Source organism: Podarcis tiliguerta (genome assembly GCF_965153285.1).
Source record: "Podarcis tiliguerta genome assembly, chromosome: 6".
In the NCBI taxonomy this organism is placed as follows: domain Eukaryota; kingdom Metazoa; phylum Chordata; class Lepidosauria; order Squamata; family Lacertidae; genus Podarcis; species Podarcis tiliguerta.
The window spans coordinates 75,518,162-75,537,187 of NC_139539.1; the positions used below are offsets into that span (position 1 = coordinate 75,518,162).

Consider the following 19,026-nt stretch of genomic DNA (forward strand, 5'->3'; position numbering starts at 1 on the left):
GTATACACTGATATTTTTTGAAAGGACTTGTATATTGTTCTCTTCTCTGGCCACTAATATGAGGGGTACAGGACAATGAGGCCTGCCAACTCCTATTTAATTCTCACAGTAGCCCTGTGAGATATAGCACCTGCCTGAGACCCTGAAGTCTGCCCTATTTTGGAATCTCCTGGTATAGACTAAAACCCTCGCAGTTGTTGCTTGCATCGTTCTGAACCATTGCCCAGCGGAGAAAGGTAAAATTGGCAACATGACTTAAAAGGCTATCCATTAGGATCATCAAGTGGAATGCAGGCAGGATTAATAAGGTATGATCCATTACAGTAATATGACAAGGGAAGATGGAATATATTGTGTAATGCTCTGTACATGAATTATACACTGTTCATTAGGGGACCGGTCTAAAGCTATGAAGTCAATGGAAAGACTCATTGACCTCTTTGGGAGTCTGGACAAGTTCTGTAACATCACTAGATTCATAGCTACTGGGGGAAGTGTGTCTAGAGTTATACAATGGAAGCAGTGTTTTTAAAATGTATGATCATTGCTTTTAAATCACTGGGATATAATTAGGTAGTCTGGCTAAATGCTTTCAATACTGTATTGATTTTAAATTTCCTGCAAGACATTTTTACTATGCTACATACAATTATACAGCTAGATATCGTCATTCTCTCAGGTTAACTGTGTTGAGTACCTGAGGTTCCCCTGTTTTCCCTTAGTTAAATCTATGAGTAGGTTTGGTTTAGTTATGGATCTATTATATTTGCATCTCAACCTTCCATCCAAGATCGAGTATCTTGCAGAAACCGTATACTTCCAGATGTTGTTGGACTACAACTTCCATCACCTCTGACCATTAGCCATGCTGACTGCATCTGATGGGAGCTGGAGTCCAGTAGCATCTGAAGGGCTGTAATATCCTCACCTCTGGTATATGGTTGTCTCATTTTATCTGATGATGACAACCCTGTGAGATCGCTGAAGGCCAACCTTGAACCTTGTCTCCCAGTTTAGCACTCCAAACACTAAACTGAACTAGTTTTCTGGATGTAAAGTCTTGGAAAAGACTTGTGTATAGATGTTGTTTCTGTTGGGAGTCAAGCAGCAACACTTATAATAAGTTACACAAACCAGTCAGGGTGATAGGCAGAAAGACAGCCTATTCTTTCCTCACAAATTCCTTCATAAGTAACTTCATGTTTTTATACCCTGCCTTTTTCCCTGACGAGACTCAAGATATGCCAAACTCTTGACAGTTTCTGTATGAGGTATGATGTGAACACCAATTGGTTCATCTGCGAGTGATGGCTGTTCTGAGTATAATGTCATTTAGCTACCTTCTTGCATGGGCCCATGTGGGGCATTGGGAGCGGGCAAGACATTGCAGAATCAAATCCCACCTCTTCCTTCATTTTGCAATGACATTCCACAGAACATTCTACAGCTAAATCGCAAGCATGTTTTACTCTTAAGTAAATAGCACCAAGTACAACAGGACAAGTGTCCTTACAGATAAATCTGTTTGTGACATGTCAACCAGGTTTTTTGTTGCTTGCTTGCTTGGTTTTTGATTCCTAGAACTGGGATTTTACTTCATTTATTTACTGAATGCTCCACTAGAATGTTGAATGGCAGCCTGTCTCATTCTCTGGCACAGATAAGAAGGAGGGACAGATATTCCCAAATCCCATTAAGGAACCGAGTCTACTTTTCCTCCCAAAGTATTTAGCTAGTCCATGGAATCAAGACTGCACATCTTGCAGCACCATGATCTGCCTTGTGTCTATTAAGCTAATCTCAGCTCTTATGATTTTCTTGCCTGCAGCAGCCTTGATGCATTCATTATATTTGGGGGCTGTGTAGAGTCCATGCTAAAAATAAATTAGTGCATCCAAATCCTACACCAACACCCCCCACAAGAATCCCGCTTTTAAAAAATTATGCAGTCAAGCAAACGTGGTGCATGTATTTGCTTATCTTACATAAATCTTTTTCTGCCCTTTTTGCTCCTGTGCATAAAACTCTGAAAATCTAATAACAAGAGAAACCTTTTTTAACAGATCTGTCTTTCCAGCAGAAAATCACCTACTGTGACAGGGAACAGATTTCTAGGTCCTCCAGCAGAAGGTGTCCAACATCACCTCATAGCTGGAGATACCAGCGACTGTACTGGGGCCCTTTGCATACAAAATGTGCTCCACTACTAAGCTATGGTCTCTCCCCTAGTTAACTACACCTCTTGCCCCAGTCACTGAAAATGCTAAGGAAGGATTGTGTTTTCATGGAAAAGGTCCCAGTTAAAAATGGAAGAAGAAGAAGAAGAAGAAGAAGAAGAAGAAGAAGAAGAGGAGGAGGAGGAGGAGGAGTTTGGATTTGATATCCCGCTTTATCACTACCCGAAGGAGTCTCAAAGTGGCTAACATTCTCCTTTCCCTTCCTCCCCCACAACAAACATTCTGTGAGGTGAGTGAGGCTGAGAGACTTCAGAGAAGTGTGACTGGCCCAAAGTCACCCAGCAGCTGCATGTGGAGGAGCGGGGACGCGAACCCGGTTCACCAGATTATGAGTCCACTGCTCTTAACCACTACACCGCACTGGATCTCCAGGACAAACTGGAACAGACCCCTATCTGAGAGTAGCTGCCAGAGAGAGTAGGCAATAGTGAGTTAAATAGATGAATGGTCTGACTTAGTTGAATACAGACTCATGTCCTTATGTGCTACTCAGTCACTGCCCCCTGTCCAGGCCTTTGTAGGTGGATGTAGTATTTCAACCACCAACTCAGTTTTTGCCAGTTTTTTAACATTCCTCAGATAAAAATAAGGACATTTCCAGCTCCCCCCCCATAACTGACCCTCCTTGACCCTTGTTATGTATTCGGTGGTCTGTGTTTGCCTGAGCTTGAGTCTGGACCGAGGATTCTGAGCCCCTGTGTTCTGATTTGGTACATGATATCCAATCACAGAACATTTTAGGATTTGGCCCTCTGCCATGGGCCCTGAACCTGAGAGTCTTGGAAGTTTAGACAGCCAATCAGCTTGGGAGTAAGAGTGGCCCAGGCCTTCGGAAATGTATATAAGCAGTTGCTTTGTCCCTGTTGTTCAGTTCTGTTAATTCAAATCAGTGGTACCTCAGGTTAAGTACTTAATTCATTCCGAAGGTCCATTCTTAACCTGAAACTGTTCTTAACCTGAAGCACCACTTTAGCTAATGGGGCCTCCCGCTGCCTCTGTGCCGCCGGAGCACGATTTCTGTTCTCATCCTGAAGCAAAGTTTTTAACCTGAAGCACTATTTCTGGGTTAGCGGAGTCTGTAACCTGAAGCGTATGTAACCTGAGGTACCACTGTAAACGTTCTTGCTGTTATCACTGTGTCTTGCCTCATGGGAACCCACCTACACTTAAACAAAAAACACCCCGTTTTTGTGTGTGTCCCCCAAGCACGGTAAATGCCACTGCCACTGCTCTAAGGGGACACAGCACACACGTCCTCCACTGTCCTGAGAAAACCCATTAATCCCAATTTCATTTCATTTTATTCTTTGGTAGATTTACAAAAAACAAAAACAGATAACAATAAATAAATTTTAGAAAGCAGCAAAATTAGATGCGGATGCACAAAGCTTTTTTTATTATTATCAAGTTTTCCACTCTGCTCCCCCTTTCTTCCTGTCCCGGGTGGCACTGCCCTCTGCCTGCCCCTCAAAGCTGGCACATCCCATAGGCCTGGGCTGCAGCTCCTCCTTTTCTTCTCCCACTCTGCAACAGCTGCTACTAGCTGCCCAAGGGAGGAGCACTCACGGAAAGGCCATGGTGTTGGAGTTGATGGAGTCAACGGAATCAGTTCACTGTCTTATCCATCTCCAAGCAACTCCCTGGATGTGTGTGCGAATGTTCTTTGCTGGCAGGAGGCAACGTTCAAGTCATGCCAGTGGCACTGAGACAGGCTTTGCCCCTGACACTTGGCTCTTTCCCTCCCCTGGATCTGGCTCAATGCCTGTAGGACTCTCCTCAGGATCAAATCCTCCGCTTCCAGATTCTCATCCCAATCCTCTCCCCCCTCTGACCGATCCTAGCATGGAAGTCACAACACTTTCCTTCTTTTGAGATTTCACCAGGTATTGCTCACTCTCATGCTTATCTCTTCAATCTTAGAAGCTGGAAACTTACACCAATGTTGGGATTCTGAAGATGCTGAACGCCACACCAGACTTGTATTCTCCTCTCTGTGCAGCAGGGCTGAAGAACTGTGGAACAGAGATAGCCTTGCTTCTATATAAAAAAAGCACACAGTTGAACACTGCCCTTTTGTGCTTGTTCACAATCCCATTCTTTAGGGAGGAAATGTGTTTTAAAGCCTCAAATAATTATGTTCCTCTAATTGCCCCGTTTCAGCATTATGCATTTTCTCATGACACCCTGTTATTAAATTAAGAGCGCACTTGACAGTATTCAGACAATGCCTCTAATTTGCACAGAAAGTCTTCTGCAAGGTAGTCCTTTTTTAAAAAACAACGGATGAAGAAGTCTTTCATACAAATGAACTTTTAGCAGCCTCTGGACAATAAGCAGGGGCAAGGCTCATATCTTACTGTTCTCAGCCAATCAGTCAAGAGACATGGAAAACAACCTGATGCAAATTAACAGTTCCAGAAATAAAGGGAATAGGTTTAGAGGCATACTTTCCTTTTGGAGAAAAATCAGTTGCAAAGCATGCTGCTGCCGTGTTTAGGAAACACGCCTGCAGTATCATAAGTTGGGACTAGTCTTTCTGGATCAGAACGAAGGTCCATTCTGTTTCCAAACAGATGCCCCTCAGGACTTAGCATGCAGCAATGTGTTAAAACAGGGGTTGCCAAACTTTTCAGGCCCGGGGCACATTTGCAAACTGTTGAAAATTCTATGGATACTACACCCATCAACACCACAACTAAGTGCACATCTCAACTTTATTGGACACAATAGAATATCTCTGTGAGCATGGGAGCCAACTCCTAGCAGCTGAGGTCCCTTCGCACCCCCCATCAAATATTTGAGAGATCTGGGCTTCCTCAGAATTGATGGGCATTGCTATTCAAGTGGTGTGTGTGCACTGTGTCTTGTGATTGATTTTGTGGGGTGGGGCATACTTGCCCCTCCTCCAATATTTTTTTCAAGCTGGCCCCCTGTCCTTCAGGCATAATTGCAGCAGGGGTAGGGGGACCCTGTGGTTGCCACATGAGATCTCCTTGGGCACAGATGCATCCCTGGGCAGTGCTAAGGCAACATGACACTAGGCATCTGGTATGCTGTTGTACTGTTATGTACTGAGCCTGGATCCTAGAACAATAGGGAGGTAGGATCCTAGAAGGCAGCAACCTGATTGGTCTGCAGGAGCCGCCCAATCTGGCTCCAGGAGGGGAGTTGAATCAGCCAATCACGCGGGACCCATTGTGTAAATAATGTATATATAGCCAGAGGTTTTTGGGGAAAACACACTCACTCACTGTTTACCATGAGCTGAAATAAAGAGCATGAAATCAACACGCAACTCCAAGTATACTTCATGTACCAAACATTTATTCTGCTTTTTTATTATTCTACAAAAGATAATGAGAATAATTTGTTTTTAGAAATGGTGTTTGGAAATTATTAAAGAGGAGAGGAAATGTGGGTAATATCCTCCTGGGTGGGTTTGTCTTAATTTCAAGGTATCATTTTAGCAGCCTCACCTCACAGAGCATTTCAGAATGTTAAAATGTGGACAAAGATGAGGAAGCATAAGAGAAAATGGAAGATAAGCTAGGAAGGACAAATTAGAAGGGAGGGACAGGCCGGAGAGGCTGGAAAACCACCTAGGAAAGCCTCAGAAGAGGATGGCTCTGAGCCAGGAGATGGTGGTGTGACATGGAAGATAAGTCAGAGGAGGGTTGGGGGAAGAATGGCTGGATGCTGAATAAGCAACAGGCTTGAGTGAGAGAGAGGAAGAAGAGGCAGAAAACCCTGCAGATGTAGGCCAGGCAGCTGAGGAGGTGAGGGCTGAGGCTGCAGCAGATTCACAGGAGCCTGGCAGTCCTACTGTATTCAGCTCCCCTTGTCTCCAAGGACTCAGAGTCTTTTGCATGTAGCAGAACAATGAGCCCAGAGGTCTCAGGGCTCCCCTCCCCGATGGAGTTTAAGACTGCGGGGGAAACAGCCAGACAGGGAGGAGACTTAGGGGAAAGTGGGCGGCTCAGATCATCAGTTCTGGCAACTGCCTTACTGCTGTCAGTCTTATCGTAGATTTCTATGTTGGTATTCTGTTTCCTTGAATAAAGAACCAACTTATCTGCTCGTCTCTGAGTCTCCATGCTGACCTGCAGCTGAACCAGCCCTGTCAGTCAGGCAGACTAGATGAGAGCTTTAAAATATATTTTTCCACTGCCTGACCTTTTACTTTTGGCCGTGTTCTTCACCTGAACCCATGGAGTCCTCATCTTCATCTCAGCAATTCAAGTTGGATCAAATGATCCAACTTGATGATAGGAAGATATTTGCTATATCCATCCATCAGCTGGATTTTTTTTTAATGTCAAATGTGTTGATTAGAATGATTTCTGGTGCTATTTGGTGGCAGCAGAAAGTCGTGATGGCACTCTGTATTTCCTTAGGTGGTAATTCTGGGCACTCTTAGGGATCTCATCGAGGTTTTTATTCATTCATTCATTCATTCATTCATTCATTCATTAAAGCACCCTTACAGTACTCACAACTGAAACTTTGACTCCGGGAAGTATTTGTGGAATGTCTGCTACTGCAGAAACTGATTTCCCACCAGGCAGCTGAGACTGTAACACAGACTGACTTTGAGTAGGTGCTAATGGAGCACAACACGTCCTCTCTTATGGTAAGGGAAGCTGAAGGATTTCATTTGATCTACATTTTGATGTGGGCCAAACTGATTTGCTCCCTTGAAAAGTATGGTGTGGAATTTATTACAGAAATCTGTCAGATACCACATTATGTGATGTGGTTCACAATGAAAAAATGCACAGGCATACATTAATATATGCACTGACTTGCATTAAAATATAAAAAATGCATAGAATATATATATATATATATATATATATATATATATATATATATATATATGTAATTGGTGTTTAGTGCAGGAAAAGGATAGGACTGATTAATGAAAGGTGATGTAAGAAACAGTATGGTGCCCTACATGTGGTGCCCTGCTATGAACATGTATGTGTGAACTGACAACAGAAATGCCACAAAGAAGCTTGCCATTTCTCTGGCTAAGAGGTTCATTTCCCTGAGATCTTCTGATCTGTAATTCTATGGCGGTGAGGTAATGAATGCATTACATAGATTCCGTCCCTGTCTAAGTGCCAATGATAATCTATAGCCTAATAATTAGGCGAATGATCCCCAGTCAGTTGAAGTTCTATCAACTTCAGGAGATAATAAAAGCGCCCGAGAGGGAACAGTACCCATGTGACTAAATTAGGGCTAATGATCACGAGCACTTTGCCTGTGATGAGCTGTTTTGTATCCCCACTCCCAACCAAAACTAGAGCATTCCTATATGCAGTTTGTGGCGAGGAAGCCATGTGGTAATTCACCATGGAATCAGACCTTGATCTTGTCACCACACCGGTCAAAAATGGCAGAGTGGGGAGAGTAGGGTGTTCCAAATAATAATGAAGTATAAGGATGGAAACCCCCCCAAATAAGTTGCCGACCACTTTATATAATTAAGAAGTATTCTATATATAACTGACGGTGATTAAATATATCATGTAATCCTCTACAGTTAGAATTATGAAGGATAGACAGTCACCGCATGAAAGGTTTTAGAGTTCAGTTTATTAATTACAGCAAATTTGTGACAGACTAATAGAGACTTATGGATATATACGAGTTGTGAAGGATCACAGTAGATACTTGAGGCATTTTTGGACTTCCTACATTGAATGCTTGCCATAGTCTATACAATGAGTGGCATCCGTCTAAGCCATATTCAGAGTAGACCCACTGAAATCAATAATCTTTAATTAATTACTTACCACTAATTTTGGTGGATCCTGCCCTTGAGTATCTAAGCAAGGTCCATCAGACCCAGTCAGAATGGCCAATGGTCAGGAATGGTGGGGTCTGAAGTTCAACAACATCTGAAGGGCATTTTGCTCCATCACAGATTACTGATTCCATGTGTCTAATGTTCATATGCAAGCGCGTGCACACACACACACTGTATATATTTGTTGTTTGGAAATCTTTCAGCTTCCCTTACCATAAGAGAGGACAGAATAAGCAACTGACTCTTCCTTCCCGACCAACATAGTGCATTTGCCTCTGTGGAATACACCATTTAGGAAGGAGAAACATTTCTAATACTCTTCTGCCTACTCCCAAATAAAACAAAATACAGTTAAAAACATTGATTTTTAACTGGGATGGCAAAATAGAGTGAGCCAGTCTCCTAGGACTTCCATGAAGGAATTTGTTGCCCTTAATGTTAGCGAAGTCACTCAAATAATGTTGCTCAGAGAGAAAAGTTCTAATAACACTTTTGTCTTTCTGCTTAGCAAGGAGACATGAGACCAAACATACAGAGAAAAAACTCCCTCAGAACTACACAGCCAATTAAAGCATGTGCCACCTCAGTGAAGACTGTGCTAATTTGCTTGGTTGCTAAGCAACACGTCTGCTTGCCCACATCTTGGCTAGTTGACACTAACAGAATTAACTCTTACATTACAAACTGAATGAACCTTGCTGTTGCATCTACAGCATTTCATTCTGCTTCTAGGGCCTTTATTTGCGGTCCAGTGTATCGAATTCAGCCATTAAGTTCACATTTTCTTCTCGAGATGGAACAAACACCTACATGACTAAACCTAAACACAATGGGGTAGCGTGGCCCTCCAGATGTTGTTGAACTCCAACAGTCCGTGTGTGTTGTGAAGAATGTTCCAAAATCATGATTCCATTCCTAATTCAATTACCGGGCATGCCAGAGAACATTGTTGAACTACGTGTGTAGGGTAAATGCTTGAGCAGACCTCAACTATAATGGTGCCTTTAGGGGGTTTTCTTAGCTTAAAATATTCAGAATCAGTTGCCACTCTGAGCCATTTTAATGACTGAACATATAGATAATTACAGCGAAATGTGACAAGCCCCTTGCTTAAGTGTTATAAACGGCCCCCCATGAGAAACAATAAAAAATGAGGGTGGTGTTGTACAATACAAAAGGCAAAGTGAGTAAAAAATAGATTCAGCTCCTCATTTAGAGGAAATTGCCCATACTCAACTCTGGGCAAGTGCCAGAGCCTTGGTCCGCTTACACAAACGACATTGAGAGAATAGCTGGAGAAGCAATTAGTGACAGGGTTCCTTTGCAAATACAATGGGTTCTTAATGGAGGTTACAACCTTAATGATGTTTGACTTTAATTATTCAAGAGCATCAACAGTTGTGTGAGCAAAAAGAAAAAGGGGAAAAAAGCACACCCCACCACCTTTCGGTTTTTTTGGACAACGCTTTCTGATCTGGATGCAAAAGTGCTCTTACAGTTCATGAGATAGCTTTTGTTTGGATGAGATCAATGATCAGAGCAATCAAAGCTGGGGTTATAGCCAATTTTCGAGATGCTGGATTCGGGCATCAAATTCTGAAGCGGAAGCATTGTTTCGCCAACGCAAACCATTTGGAAAGCTGATCTTTTAACTGTTCTGCTTCATTTTACAAAAGAATGCTTTTTCCCTACTGCCATCCTCCAATGGGGTCGTAGAAACAATGAAATATTAGTGACTTCTGGTGGCCAGGCCCCCAAATGAGGCAACCAAAGACTGAGCACAATAGAGATTTGGGGTTGGGAGATCTATCCCTTGTTCGATATTATCCTGCGTGAGGGCTGTGGATTTCCTCAAACAAAAGTATATGCCTCTATGTCCCGATCTGATGAATGCAAGGTGATGATTACGGACTTTATAAGGGCTGCCTGTGAAGACGGTTTGGAAACTTCAGTTGGTGCAGAATTCAGCAGCCAGGTTGCTCACCAGAGCAAGACAGTTTGAGCATAGTACACCGATCCTGGTACAACTGCATTGGATACCAGTTCATTTCTGGGCCCAATTCAAAGTGCTGGTTTTGACCTATAAAGCCTTAAACAGCAATACCTAAAGGACTGCCTCTTTCCATATGAACCTACCCGGACCCTGAGATCATCTTCTGAGGCCCTTCTTCATGTGCCTCCTCTTCGAGGGTGGCAACACGAGAACAGGCCTTGTCTGCAGTGGCTCCCTATCTGTGGAATGCCCTCCCCAGGGAAGTTCGCCTGGCGCCTTCATTATACACCTTTAGACACCAGGCAAAAACATTCCTTTTTAACCAGGCCTTTGGTTGATCTGATTTACATCCTATGCCCTTTTAAAATGAGTTTCGGGGGGGGGGGCTATTGGGTTGCTGTTTTTATTTTATTATGTATTTTGTGGTTTTATATCTTGATTTTATTCTGTGAACTGCCCTGAGACCTCCAGGTATAGGGTGGTATATAAATTATTATTATTATTATTATTATTATTATTATTATTATTATTATTAAATGAGTCACTTCTCTAGGTTTCACTGTTGCTGCTATCAGTTTCCCCCCCACCTACCGGTCTAAATTTGCTTGTGGCTGTGTTAGTAGCAGTATCCACAGAGCAAGAATGTCCGGGAAGCTTTCAAGTCGGTCACTCATATGCCTGTGTCTCTGGGTGTGCAAATCCATATGATTTTATTTGTCACGCCTGATCTACATTATCTTCAGTAGTAAGTAATGTGGTGCCCTACAAATGTTGTTGAACTACAACTCCCATCATCCTTGATCACTGGGTGTGGCAGCTGGAGTTGATGGCAATTGTAACCCAGCAACACAGGAAAGGAATGAGGTTAGCTATTCATGGTATAGAGATTTGTGTAGATCCCTGTGATCCAAGGCGGTAACACCCATGGTGTGAACTTTTTAGGAGAAACTGGACTGCTTCCTAGGGAGAGTATACCGTATTTCTCCATGTATAAGACGACCCCCTATTTTATTTTGTTTTTGAGCTTTTGGGGGGCAATTGTTCTCTCAAAATTGTCAAGCTTTTTTGGGTTGAATGACCCCCTCCCAACCTGGACATTTGCTAAAAAATGGGGAAAACAACAACCGGCAGTCAGCCAGCAATGGTTGGTGGAGCCACAGCAGCCACAGGAAGGTAAGTTCTTCTTCTTCTTCTTCTTCTTCTTCTTCTTCTTCTTCATCTTCATCTTCATCTTCATCTTCTTCTTCTCCCCTGTGCATTCAGCATGTGTGTATAAGACGACCCCCAATTTTTGACTAAATTTTTAAAGAAAAAACATCATCTTATACACGGAAAAATACAGTATTTCAGGGGAACTGCTCTTGGCCTCCTCTTTATTTTAAGCTTTTGTTGATGCCTGTGGTGAGGCTAAAGTGTTTTGACCCTTGAGTGAGGACATGATACACTGTAAAGAGAGAGACTCTGGAGTGAGTCCTTGAACTCTTTTTTCCATGCTGTGTTAGTGCTATTACCTTGGAGCGGCGAAAGAGCACAGGTGTGTCACAGCCAAGTTTTGGCATTCCTTTTTGAGTTCTTCTGCTGAGGTTAGAAATATAACAAATTCCAGAAGGATAGGTGCAGCAGGGACAGTTGTTGCTCTAGGTAAAGCTGATTTTGGGTAGAGGGATTCAGTTCTCTCCCTGTTGTTTTATGAACAATGATTTCAGTAGGAAAATATATACATATATTGTAGAGGTGCCCCTAGGAAAGCAACCTGAGAAATTTCAAATAGAGGACATATCAGATATTAAACTGATAAGAACAGATACTACACTTGATTTTAGCCAAAAGGCCGAGAAATTTCAGAAGGATGGCTGTAGGGACTAGCAAATAGAAATTAATGAAGAAATTATTCAGGCTCATTTTCTGCTCAGTTGGCACCAAATGCCACAGAAAGTGCAAAGCTGAACTGACAGGAGTGGGTGTATGGACATGGGTTACAGCTACAGAAGGGTTTGAATATCCAGCAAGCACCATTAGCAGACCTAGCAATGGTCACATGCACAGAACACATAGGGACAAGATGATACACTACAGTGGTGCCCCGCAGGATGAATGCCTCGCAAGATGGAAAACCCGCTAGACGAAAGGGTTTTCCGTTTTGGAGGTGGTTCGCAAAACGAATTTGCTATGGGCTTGCTTCGCAAGACGAAAATGTTTTGCAAGTTCCTGCGATTTTTTTTCGCTCCCCAACCCCTTTTTCTAAGGCACTAAGCTGCTAATAGCCTTTTAGCAGCTAATCCGCTAATCCCTTAAGCCTTTAATAGCCGCTAATAGCCGCTAAACCGCTAATAGCGCTAATCCGCTAATCCGCTAATGGGGTTGCTTCGCAAGACGAAAAAACTGCTAGACGAAGAGACCCGCGGAACTGATTCTTTTCGTCTTGTGAGGCACCACTGTACTTCAACATCCCTTCCTCAAAGCAGTGAGACTGGAGAGCCCAATTCTATTCATTTCCTCAGATTAGAAGCGAGACCTGCCAGCCACACCCACTCACAAAACCCCTTTCCACACCCTTCCAAACTTAAGAATAAAGGATTCGCTTTTGGCAAAAACATTGGCTGCAGTGGTTTTTTTAGCATCCACATCTCTAAGCATCCCAAATTCTTTCAGTGGTCCATTATTTTCCCTCTGAGGTTTTCAGGATGATACCATTTTGGTTCAGACAAGCCCAAATCTTTCATGAGCAGCCAGCTTCAGCTAAGGATTTGGAATTCACCTGAATCCAACACGCAGCCTTAAATTCAAAGTACAGTGGTACCTCTGGTTATGGACTTAATTCGTTCCGGAGGTCTGTTCTTAACCTGAAACTGTTCTTAACCTGAGGTACCACTTTAGCTAATGGGGCATCCCGCTGCTGCTGTGCCCCCGGTGCACAGTTTCTGCTCTCATCCTGAGGTAAAGTTCTTAAACTGAGGCACTACTTATGGGTCTGTAACATGAAGTGTTTGTAACCCGAGGTGTTTGTAACCCAAGGTACCACTGTACGTTCCATCTTTTTCTCATGTGATGCTTTCTTTCTCTGACACTCTGTGGGATGAAATGTGAAGCAATTCCCAGGTCCCCCTCCACATGTTGGAACACAGAGAGCAAAAAAGAGAGGTCTCTGTGGATTCATGTCTTCCTTTACATCCTCCAATTGCATCAGGCAAACTGTTAGTGTCTGAAACAGACCTGTGTCTGGACTTTTCCCCTTAGGAGATTGATTCCAGTGTTCTCTTTTCACACACACACACACACACACACACACACACAAAACAGCACGACACAACACAATACATGGTTGTACAAAAGGTGAGAGCAGTGCTTCTATTCTGGGGGTACACAGGGGTACACATACCCCTTAGCATTTTGTGAATCTAAGTTTGGCCTCACTGAAGGGCAGTATTTCAATATGAGTAGGAAAATGAGAGTACCCCTAAACATTTTTTTTTAGGAAAAAAAGCACTGGGTGGGTGGGAGTGAGACTGGTGGCTTATTTGTTCAGAAATTCACATTTTGCCACATAAAGAAAAGGCAAGAGTGTTTTTATTCTCTAGTATGTTTGTTAACAAAGAGACAGCAAAAGACATTTTCAGTGGTGCAAAATCCAAATTGAAGAAATACCCGAGATTCCTTTGAGGTAAAGTGCAGAAAGCTTAGAGGCTCCTTTTCCTCATTCGCTTTATCCTTGCTTCCACCCAGTTGTTCGACCTCCACTTCTTCCATACAGGACAACTGGCTGATACAACCTGAATACAATACATCAGCTGAAGGCCATCAGTGATGTTTTGATGAAGTATTATAACATAGCTCATTAAATCTCTATTGCTCTGATGATGCATTTGTCATATTCTCTTGAATTGATGGGATTTCATACATATTCCAAGGAGCCTCGGGGAATGAAGATGAGAGAAAAAAATGGAGGCCTGGAAAGTTAGTAAGCTGAAAAGTCGCATAATTTTAAAAAGAATTTTAAGACTTATGGTGATTATAAAGGATTCTTCTCTTGAGAAAGGGGAAGAATTAGGTTACTTAATATTGCCTGAAATGTTGTATTAGTGGGCATCATGATGATAATAATAAGCAGGTATATTCTATTAAGAATTAGAAAAGATCAATGCTAACAAAATAGGAGGGGTATGACTGTTAAGAAATGCAATGAGGCTTTAACTGCATGACAATTAAATAGAAGTCTCCTAGTCCATCTAGGAAAATTGCTGAAACGTAAATTGCCATTCTGTTTTCAAACTTGAATTTTCCCCAAGACTGAATTAAAAATGTTTGCCTCTTATGGACAGGCTGTTGTAGGAAAAAATGTGGAAGAGAGATTCTTATTCTCTTGTAGCAGAGTTGGCACAATGATGATTGCTCCAAGCACATTAAAACTTGGTTAGATTTACATCTGGCCTCACCCACCCTTAAACAAATGTTCCCCATGTAAATACTAAGGCTAGAATAACTCACAGGCACTTAGCTTTCCAAATAAGCGGAGATTTTACTCACAGAGTTTCCAGAAGTTACATCAAACAGGTCTCCTTCCATTGGCATTAAAACAAAGATGTAAGAAGATTCCAGACAAGGAGAAGAAGAGCTTGGTTTCCTTGGAAAAGGAACCATGCAATCTTTAGGTTAGCAAAGATGCAGGCTTTAAAACCTCCTTTTAGAACAGATTCAGTTCATTTAGTTTTTCTTGCAGCTGGGAGCCATTGGCCACATGGCTCCTTCTTTGCTTGCTCCAGGAAGCAGGAAGAGAAAAAGACTGAGAAGATGAGGGAGCAGAGGCTGCTGAGAGACTGCTGAGTCACAGCCACTTGCAACCTGAGCTCAGGTTAACACTTTCATGCACACAAGTGTGAGTCAGTAACTGCGTATTACAACATATTTGTCTGGGTGTGAACCTTTCCCTTTTGCCCTCATTTGTGACCTTTAAGCAAGGTAAATATTGTTCTGGCTTAAAATCATGCTCTACCTGAGACTGCAGTCCCATACCTAAAGGTAAAGGGACCCCTAACCGTTAAGTCCAGTCGCAGACGACTGGGGTTGCAGTGCTCATCATCCCCTATGCAACGTTGTGTTAAGAATATAGAAATGTTTCTGATTCCTGAATCAGAACATGCTGCATGCCTCAGCAGGACACAGGTACAAAATGAACACTGTTGGCAACCTGCCATTTTGAACGTGATTAATCTTTCAATGGGAGTCAGATATGAATGGATCGTGTACACATCTCCATCTCTTCTGCCTCACCCTTACACTCACACTTCTTCAGTTGTAAGTCACAGATCTCTGCAACTTGCAATTATTTTTACCTGACATTGTCAATTATGGCAGCAACACTGATGAGAAAGGGGTAAGTTGCACTGAGATGCCAAACCCCATTATTTTAACTTTATTTAGAGCTGTCAAGCGCTAATAATTTCAGAGCCATTATAGGGCAAAGAAGCACGAAGGAGGTCTTCATAGCAATCTAAAAACCATTATAGCCTGTCACAATGTAAATGGGTTATGAATTAGCAAATGCCTAATTTTTATAACTTTTGCTTTTAAATTATATGTCCCACTCATCTAATGACACAACAAATGCCAGAAAACTCTTACGCAGCATGTTGAAAATTCTAATTATGGGCTGCTCTGTTGTACAGTTGTGACTTACGGAAGTACTTAACCTGGGATGCTTGTGTTAAGCTTAATGGGTTGACAGCAACGTGCCTCAATTTATTGCTTTATCCTCTTACAGAAATCTGTGATGGAAACTCACATCACTTTTGAAGAACAGTAGCCTGTACTGGACATTTCTGAGTGTACATCTATATCTGTATATCATAGTTTCATGAAACCCAACATATATACATACTAATCCTTAGATGCTGACCCTTTTAGAGAAGATGGGTTTTGTCTAAATAAAAATAGCCTGTGCAAAATTGCTCATTTACAGTGCTATTTCACCCTCTTTTTGTTATGGGTGGACCAATGAACAATAATAATCTTCCTAGCAAGACTCTGATTCTCCATATTCAGAAGAAGAATATCTGTGGATTCCACAGATATGCTTCCTTTTCTGAACATGGAGATTCCAGATGTTGAGGGGTTAACATTGGCTCCCAGTATGTTTCCGAACACAATTCAAAGTGTTGATGCTAACCTTTAAAGCCATGAATGGCCTTGGCCTAGTATAACTGAAGGAGCGTCTCCACCCCCAATTGTTCAGCCCGGACACTGAGGTCCAGCTCCGAGGGCCTTATGGCAGTTCCCTCACTGCGAAAAGTGAAGCTACAGGGAACCAGGCAGAGGGCCTTCTCGGTAGTGGCACCTGTCCTGTGGAACGCCCTCCCATCAAGGAAATAAACAACTATTTGACTTTTAGAAGACATCTGAAGGCAGCTCTGTTTAGGGAAGTTTTTAATGTTTGATGTTTTGTTGCTGATTACGATTATGATTATGATGATGTTGGGAGCCACCCAGAGTGGCCGGGGAAACTCTGCAAGATGGATGGTGTTTAAACAAATTTATTATTATTATTATTATTATTATTATTATTATTATTATTATTATTATTAACAGCAGGAAAAATCCATTGCTGGTACAGCCTGCTGTTACAGTTTTTGGTGGCATCTAGCAGCACATTGTCGGAAACAGAATGCTGAACCAGTTGGACCTTTACTTTGAGCACTCTGGAGTCATCTTGAGGCAACTAGGTTTTATACCAGAGAAGGGGAACCTTCAATGAGGCATAGAAAGCTACCCTATACTGAGTCAAGCAGATGCTCCATTCAACTCAATATAATCTACACAAGGGGTGAGAATCTCTTGTCTGAGGACCAGATTTGGCCCACCAGAGGCTGTAATATGATTCATAATTTGACTTCCCCAAACCACTCCCATCTGCTACTTAAAAAGGTAAAGGGACCCCTGACCATTAGGTCCAGTCGTGGCCGACTCTGGGGTTGCGGTGCTCATCTCGCTTTATTGGCCGAGGGAGCCGGCGTACAGCTTCCGGGTCATGTGGCCAGCATGACTAAGCTGCTTCTGGCGAACCAGAGCAGCACACGGAAACGCCGTTTACCTTCCCACCAGAGCGGTACCTATTTATCTACTTGCACTTCGACAGGCTTTCAAACTGCTAGGTTGGCAGGAGCAGAGACCGAGCAACGGGAGCTCACCCCATCACGGGGATTTGAACCACCAACCCTCTGATCGGCAAGCCCTAGGCTCAGTGGTTTAACCCATAGCGCCACCCGTGTCCCCTTTTATATGCTACTTACCTGATGCCATATGTAACATCAGGTGCAGTACAGGTAGAAATGTGGATGGCAATGCATAATGGGGAGCTTTGAAGTGTGTCCCCAATAGTGTATTGCCAAGGGTGAGCAGACTTTGGCTCACCTCGATTGGGTTGTTGGGTGTATGCACCATGGAAACTTAGTCCAGCAGTTGAGCTCACCACAAAAGAACCCAGCCATTTAGCAGAGTTGTCTTTAGTAGGCCAACACAAACACACAACACTATACATACGAGACACGATTTCACAGATATTATAAGTAGTCTTCTCTCTCTGAGCCCACAGAGGGTTAGAATCGTAGAGTTGGAAGGAACCAGTAGGATAATGGGACTTGAACCCAATACGTTTCCGAACACAATTCAAAATGTCGGTGCTGACCTTTAAAGCCCTAAACGGCCTCGGTCCAGTATATCTGAAGGAGTGTTTCCACCCCCATCGTTCTACCCGGACACTGAGGTCCAGCACTGAGGGCCTTCTGGTGGTTCCCTCACTGCGAGAAGCCAAGTTATAGGGAACCAGGCAGAGGGCCTTCTCGGCAGTGGCGCCCGCCCTGTGGAATGCCCTCCCACCAGATGTCAAAGAGAACAACTACCAGACTTTTAGAAGACATCTGAAGGCAGCCCTGTTTAGGGAAGCTTTTAATGTTTGATGTAGTATAGTATTTTAATATTTTTTTGGAAGCTGCCCAGAGTGGCTGGGGAGGCCCAGCCAGATGGGCGGGGTATAAATAAATTATATTATTATTATTATTATTATTATTATTATTATTATTATTAAACCCACAACTCTGAGACTAAGAGTCTCATGTTCTACCAGCTGACAGAGTTCTCTGACTTCTGACAATTTCCCAACTCCTTCCTCAGTCAATCTCTTCACAAAGTCTTCACTCAAATCCACAGTTCCAACAGACGGCCTCTAAAAATTCATGCAATCTCCTACATTGACCCACACATCATGCTGGAACCCACACTCTTTAATACACAAAGTAACTTGCCAGTAACACAGATAAGAGAGTCACAAGATGCCTGCAGGTGCATTTTTGGTCATCTCTGCTGACTCATGGAGAAGTAACCCATTAGCTGCATTCCTTAACATCCTGCCCATTGGCTGATGGATGGCAAAACTGAGGCCTACTGGATTGGCTGTGCAAGTGAGCTCCTCACAGGGAACTCACTCACATAATCAGTGCCTGAAAAAAGGCAAGCCTGGTGAGCGGGAGAACCAGAGCCGGCAGAATCAGTTGTGCAGGGCTTGCAATGCACTTTGTGCAAAGGTCCTCAAACGACCATACTGGAGGTGGTTGTAATAATCAACCCTCCGAAGGCACATAAGCCATGCACTATTGCGCAATGTTCTTTGTAGTGACCTGTCGATTAATCCTAGGGCAGTCATTGTCTAAAGATGGCAGAGGTGAATAGGTTTGTTTCTATTAGTGGAAATCTCGCTTGATATTTTGGCTCTTTGCTGAAACAGCAGGCTTTCTTTTGTCGGCATTGATTTCCTTGCTCAAAAATAACGAAGCCAAATAGGACCCTTTATCTGCTGACTACTTGGTTGAATGGTAAATGGCCCAAAGAAAGAAAGTGATCAATAAAATAAATGATTTGGGTATCCTTTTAATAACAAAATCAGCATTGTGTATTTCTACCGGGGGCGGGGAGTATTTGTCCAACACGTGCTG

The 19,026-nt window shown here is 42.8% G+C and overlaps 1 long non-coding RNA gene across 1 annotated transcript in view; it reads right to left on the minus strand.

Annotated features, from left to right (window-relative positions):
• The window catches only part of LOC310679681, a 137,980-nt gene that overhangs the window by 20,095 nt on the left and 98,859 nt on the right, over positions 1 to 19,026 (minus strand). Inside the window, exon 4 of the long non-coding RNA XR_014512465.1 lies at positions 4,173 to 4,274. This is a non-coding gene — a long non-coding RNA (uncharacterized lncRNA). The remainder of the gene's footprint in view (positions 1 to 4,172; positions 4,275 to 19,026) is intronic.